The sequence below is a fragment of the Oryza brachyantha genome, chromosome 4, assembly GCF_000231095.2.
Source record: "Oryza brachyantha chromosome 4, ObraRS2, whole genome shotgun sequence".
Classification (NCBI taxonomy): Eukaryota; Viridiplantae; Streptophyta; class Magnoliopsida; order Poales; family Poaceae; genus Oryza; species Oryza brachyantha.
The window spans coordinates 1,819,389-1,826,135 of NC_023166.2; the positions used below are offsets into that span (position 1 = coordinate 1,819,389).

At 43.6% G+C, this 6,747-nt stretch overlaps 2 long non-coding RNA genes across 3 annotated transcripts; both read right to left on the bottom strand.

The window, feature by feature from the left end:
- On the bottom strand, positions 1 to 1,684 carry LOC121054305. The gene is made up of 3 exons (XR_005811709.1): positions 1,303 to 1,684; positions 311 to 380; positions 1 to 87 (listed from the first exon to the last, which is right to left on the bottom strand). It is a non-coding gene; the product is annotated as an uncharacterized LOC121054305 (long non-coding RNA).
- Positions 1,685 to 2,797: 1,113 nt separating this feature from the next.
- LOC102703929 lies at positions 2,798 to 6,747 on the bottom strand. 2 transcript variants are annotated; one of them, XR_005811542.1, is made up of 7 exons: positions 6,053 to 6,747; positions 5,635 to 5,743; positions 5,332 to 5,415; positions 5,085 to 5,240; positions 4,898 to 4,999; positions 4,511 to 4,569; positions 2,798 to 3,655 (listed from the first exon to the last, which is right to left on the bottom strand). It is a non-coding gene; the product is annotated as an uncharacterized LOC102703929 (long non-coding RNA). The 2 variants fall into 2 exon arrangements; XR_005811541.1 differs by having other exon boundaries at positions 2,800 to 3,655; positions 5,122 to 5,240; positions 6,053 to 6,745.

Consider the following 6,747-nt stretch of genomic DNA (forward strand, 5'->3'; position numbering starts at 1 on the left):
GTATCTTCTCACAGATGAAAAAAATGCTCTTAATAAAAATGTCTGCAGTGATGGAGAAAGAGATGATCAAATGTAATGGCTTCATACCTGCATGAGATCAGGTAAGGCATATGTGCCAACTACCATCCTGAGTTCATAATCATTTCTGCTCGGGGGCAGAGCTAACTGATGAATCCTAGTAACACGGTCTAGAAAATTTTTTAATTAAAGTTCATGTATTTTTCATCATATATATAGCCCTCTCAATCCAAGCTCAAACACCGTAGCATTTCAAACTCAGTTCAGAACACTAAAAACAATTGAGTGGTACCCGTTTATTTATATTTCATTCGTGCTCCGGCTCCGCCCATGTTTCCACTCACACATCCATCCTGGAAGAGCTGAAAAAATTATGTTAGAATAAAGTCCCAAGTGTCTAAGTTTAGTTAGTTTCATATTTTGCATGTTAGTTTCATAAATAGCAAGAGAACTAGAAAACGCTGCAGGTTATTACGAAACCCAAACCTTGTGTTCGCTTGAGTTTTTCCATTTTCAGATTTGCTACAGTGTCGTGTGAGTTGTGTTCGTTAAAATTCCCAGTCAGCCGATTCGTTGGTTTCAATCCAAACAAATTAAACGAAAAACCTGAATAAAACGTATCTACAAAGAGATAGATCCCAATCTCAGTATCAGCAATGGCAGGGCTCAAGAACTGTAGGTCAACAGCAGAGTAATGTTGGTGTTATAGACCTAGAGTCACAAAGCTATGGAGGACAGTGAACACGAGCGACATCAACTACTTGATTAAGAGGTTGCCGGTGGAGCAGCGGCTGCGGCGCGTTGGAGCAGCGGAGGACGACAACCTTGCCGGTGGATTGGAGTAGAGGTTGCCGGCTTGGAGCAGCGGGCGTCAATGGCCGCGGCGGCAACTTGGATCGAAGGTTCACGACGGCTGCGGCGACGTTGACGCGTTGGAGCTAGGGATGGCAACGGGGAATTTCCCATCGGGGGTTACACAACCAGACCCGTCCCCGCGAAGGAGAATTTTCCCCGTCCCTGTCCCTGTGAAATGCAACAGGGCAACATCTTTCCTCATCACCATACCCGTGTGGGGAATTTTTCCCCGTGGAGCCTCTATCCCCGTGAACAAGACAGCAACCCATCAACAGGATAGCAATTCCAACTATAGAAGTTCACCCCATCAACAAGACAGCAACAAAAGAATTAATTATACATGAACGCAATTCCCAGTTTGCATGATCACTCATTAACTCATCAAAAAGACAGCAACACAATCAGACATGATCAAAGAGAGAGAAAAACCTTTTTTTGCCTAATTTTTTTCAGCTTGTGTGTCAAGATGGGGTGGATGGATGGTTTTGATGCGCGCGGCGGTCGCTCAGCACGGCTCCTGGATAGGGCAGGGGCTGACCCTAGCGCCGCCGGCGCTGACCATCCTGGGTGCCTTCTTGGCGTACTGCGTGCGCCTCCACTTGTTGATGCCCCACGCGACGACCTCGCCCTTCTTCCTGCCGCCAAAACCTAGGTATACCTTGCTCTCCTGCTCCCCTTCTTCCAGAAAAGCAGCGGTGAAGAGGTCGTCGTCATCAGGGAGGAGGAGCCCCTCGTGGCCGGTGGCGTCGGCGACTCGGCATGTTGGGGCCGGCGGCGTCGGTGTCCAGGCCTCCAAGGGGCGGCGGCAACTACTGAGTGGAACTGGAGAGAGGGAGAGTCAGAGACTGGATGAGCTAGGGTTTTATTTTTTCTTATATACTTAGCCTGAATTTTATGGGCCATATGGGCCAGGCCATGTGCGCATACATATTTCCAGGTCTCCACGGGTAGCGGGTTCGGGGGATGGTTAACCATACCCGAACCCGTCAGACCCGACGGGGACTCTTTTGCCTCCATTTAATCCTCCATGGAGACAAAATTTATACCATCCCTGTCCCCTAATAGGAGTATTCCCCGTGGGGAGACGGGTAACGGGGCCCCATTGCCATTCCTAGTTGGAGCAGCAGAGGGCGATGACAGTGGCGGAAGAGTTGGAGTGGAGGTTTAGGGCGATGGAGTTCGTGGGAGGTGTGGGCGGTGGACCACACCCACATTTAGAGATAGCGATGGGACCTGATTACTGATTTGCCACCATGAATTTATCTATTTGAGGATAGGGATGGTTAATATATGTCATGCATGGAGAATCAAATGGTCCAGAACTTATTCCCACTAGTTATATGCACGTGCTAATGCTACGGCGATATTCAGTAATGCAAATCAATTATGAATATGTTATATCATTCACTGTCAGCCATTTTATAATTGGGACAATTGCATAATTGGTCTTACTTTGGAGTGCAATTACGTATTTAACCATGTTTTTTTCAATTTGCAGATTTAGTCCTGCTTTTCAAAATTGAAGCTCACTTTTAGCCTTAGTCTGTTAAGTCATGTTAACGGTGTTAAGTGAGAAAAAAGTTGACGTCTTTACTCTTGCACATTTGACCCTGCTTTGTTAGTACTATTTGTATATTTGGTACTGTTTTTACACGTGTGTACTTTAAGAAATATTTATAATATTTAACTTGTATTTAACAAGTTTGAGTCGGTTTTGATTGTTATTTGATTTTGACTAAAGTTTGATAAATTTGACTAACATTTAAATACATTCTATTAAAATTTCTTTTTTTTTACAAAATTTTGACAGCATATTTATATTTTACAATTTTTTGGTGGCATATTGCCTTAAAAATCCTAAATTGCAAACATGGAAGAAAATATACACAAGAATGTTCTAGTAGTGGTACGGCCCGTACGGGAACGACGAGCAGCTAGGCGGTTGCACCCTCCGTGAGGCCGCATTCGCTGGCCGACGCCGCGCGCCTACCCGCCATGCGCCCGGCCACGCGTCTCCCCGTCGCCTGCGCCAGCCTGCCGCACGCCACACACGTTGGCCGACGCCCCACGCCTGCTCACCACCCGGCCGCCGTGCGCCTGGCCATGCCGCGGACGCCTGGCCCGCTCGCCGCAGCGCCGCCGCTCATCAACCCACCGGACGGCGGCCGCCCTTCAGCTCGGTTCCAACTGGGGTGGGGTGAGGAAAGTGCAGATAGTGTTTGAGAGTGGAGATGGGCATTGTTGTCATTTTGCGTGTTTATTTTTTTTCTTTTTTTATTTACACTACTCACGTGACCTGAACGTAGTAGGTCGGGCCAAACAGAAGCTTTATTTTTAAAAAATAGAGCTAAATCTGCAAAGTGAAAAAAAAGAACTAAATCTACAAATAGACTCTAAAGTATAGCCAATTATGTAATTGTCCCTTCATAATTCGATACAAACTTGATTTCACCAATCCAAACAACTCTACCACAATTCATAACATATGGGTTTACAGGGCATTTGCAAACCATAAGTTCACATAGCAACATACTTCTTACTGCATATATTGCAGCCTACTAACATCATGGCTCATGGCCATGGGCCCATGGCATTTCTCGAAATATTTACAAAATAATTCCATATGGCACGCTGTACTAAAGATACCGAGTAGAGATATATATAAGAGCAGAGCTCAGGGTTGGCCAGCAGTGGAGGACAACCTCAGTGCATGTCTTAGGGTCACGGAGACAGATGAAAGAGAGAGCGGTAGTCGACGAGCATTCATGGGCATGTAGAAAACCTAAAACAACGTGTTAATTATATCAGTGCATTGGTAAAAAAAATACAAGTGAACGTGATTTGTTAATTACGTTATCAGCATTAACTCTAGCCTGAACAGCTATAATCTGGAAACAGTTTGATTTTATGAGTTAAAATCAAACAACTCCTTAATGTTTATAAATTGTAAACTTAATGCACATTTCAAAGTAAACATGCATGACACCATTTTAAATAGGCACACAGCTACTGCATCTAGAACAAATTAACACATTAAAATTTCTTACTTGCATGCTTGCTATTTAACATCATTCCTTGACAGCACTAAAAATATAAGGGATGAGCAAGCTGTTCAATAATTATGATATTGCTAATTTTCATATGAATATATGGCACCAAACATATAGCAAGAAAGTTAACCACATGAAATATAATGAAGATACGAATAAGATCCTTCAATGACACAGTGTGGTTTAGTAATTAAGGTAATTAACCCCCCCAGGTAATTTTTAGGTGGAATAAGATATCATGAAAGATAGGAAATCACTATCCATTTTTAATTCCCCTGCAACACCAAGCTTTAACCGCAAAATACTATTCAGAGTAAGAGGGAACTAACTATTTTTTGAGTTGGTCTGTTCCACTTCTACAAAGGGACTACAAATCTACACTAATATTCCAATGACAGTGTTATGGGAATTCATAAGACTACATTGAAAAATTCAGCAATTACATTAGGGTATAAAATATTAGGGATTATTTTTAAGCAATGTAACATGAGCCATTTTGAAGCTTTAGAACATGTATGATGAAGGGAATAGTTTGATTCACCGGGTAACCATTTAGAAAGCTAGAACGACCAATAGCTAGAACTTACAGATTATTCAGGTTTGTCATGTCCTTCGTCTTCTTTTGGCAAAGTTTTGATTTACCATGCTGTTAAGATTGAAAAAGAAAATGGTATTAAATAGACTATTCATAAATGGGCTAAGGATACGATAATAAGTTTTCAGCAAAATGACCTTTTTTTTCTAAATGCGAGGTGCAATGACAAAGTTTTGACTATCTCTAAATGCAAACTTTAGAAGCAAATCATTAATTTCTCTTTAAAAACACTTCCTATTTGCGCATTCCTATAAACTGCATGATAGAATGCTCTACAAGGGCAAAATTTATAGAATAGTATCAACATATGCTCTTCAGGTGTTCCTTGGTTAAATGAGCTAATTTTAGTTTTGAATGAATATAGCATGAATGTACTCACCTCTAGCAGGCTGCTTACAAGGCCGACGATCTAGAAAAGTCTCCCAATCCAGTTGTTGTTGTTGTCGCTATATAGAAAAGCCTCCCAATCTAGTTGTTCAAACTGAAGTGCAAATATATCCATGATATTAGAATTCTAATTAAATTACTATGTAAGTTTCCTATATGCACTTTAGAGTGAGCAAAACCTTTCTACATATTGGCATATGTAAATATTTTATATACATGCAGTCATATGTAGAATCTTCACAGAAAACTTCAGGTGCAGCATTTTGAGTAACAGCATCTACCAACCCAACATGCAAATCAATCTCTTCTTCCAGCTGCCTCTTTAATTTCTTGACCTGCATATTTCAACAGGGCAAGAACATCACATTTACACACCAGCAATTGCATGTAGGAGAAGGCCTTAAACCAAAAGGAACAAGTTCTTACTTCCTGCTCCAGCTGCGACCTGTACTTCCTCATCCTACTCCTCTGGCTCTCTTCTCTCTTCCCAGTACCATTGATCTTATTATCCTACAAAAGAACAACCAATGCGGCATTACTTCAATTGACAAATTTAATCGAGGAACCAATAAACAACAAGATTGTTGGTTGACTACATAGTCTGTGGTAATTAATGGAGGGAAATGGAGACAAACGAAGAAAATTAAAAGCTTCTGGAATCGAGAGCATTTCCATATAAGCCGTTAGAGATTAAAGAAAGAATTGCTGAAATTAGTGCTAGGTGCTTACATTGAAAAGATGAGTGAGCACGTCGGTGGATAGAACAATGAGGGACGTAGTAGCAATGGTCTCTTTGTGTGGCTATCAGTGAGCCAGACACCCAGAGAAAAGGTTTCTACTGCAAATTTGAAGTAATAACTCAATAATCAAAAGTGAAAATAAGTGATGATACTGTTGAATCTTTGCATGTCCATTTTACTCATATGTGAAAATAAATAATTCAGCAAGCAAAAGAAGTAAAGCAGTGCCCCTATCTAATAAATATATAAAAGAAACATTGTTCTTTTTCTAGATACACAGTATTAAACTCCTAAATTAATAAGTTCAACGAGTGTTGAATTCCTTATTCATGTGTTCAACTGGAAATATGAGAAGAACAGAACCTAAAGGACCATGTTTAATTACAGAGAACACAGGAATGTCTTACGTCTGAAAGAAAAGAAAGGTCCCTTGCTTTTGCTAATTGTGTACGTTTACTGAAGCCTGGCGTGTTAGCCTTTTCGCACTGCTCGTTGGTTTCCTCCAGGAAATAGACCTTTGCCTTTCTCGAGAAAGAAACACGCCTACTCCGGAAAAATCGTCATGTCCTAGCTGGATGAGCTGAGGACAAGACGATCCAGATCCATACGCATCGATTGATATGCATGCATGCATGCACAAGCAGAAGCAGCAGACCATGGATTTTGTGGTCGATTATAGAGTGGCAAGTAAGTAGTACGCCTGCTGTTGGAGGGCGAAGATGTGGGCGACGCAGCCGGAGACAGGGTCGTGGAGGCGGGGTTGCGCCTCGTAGCAGATGGTGAGGACGCAGCAACGACGACGCTGGAGGATGAGCCCCCGCGGTGGCTCCCGGAGAGGAGGCGGGGGCGCGTTTGGTCGGGGCGACGGAATCGGGAGTGGAGGCGGCGACGCGTCGGTCGGGGCAGCGGAGGCGGCATCGGGTTCGGCGGTTCCCGGAGCGGAGATGGGGCGCGTCGGTCGCGGCTGATCCTGGAGCGGAGACGGGGACGTCGCGGTGGTGGAGGCCGGAGCGGAGGCTCGCCTGAGCGTCGGTCGCGACGGAGGGAGGGCGACCGAGGAGGGAGAGGCGGCGGCAGCGGGGCGGTAGGGCGGCGGCGGCGG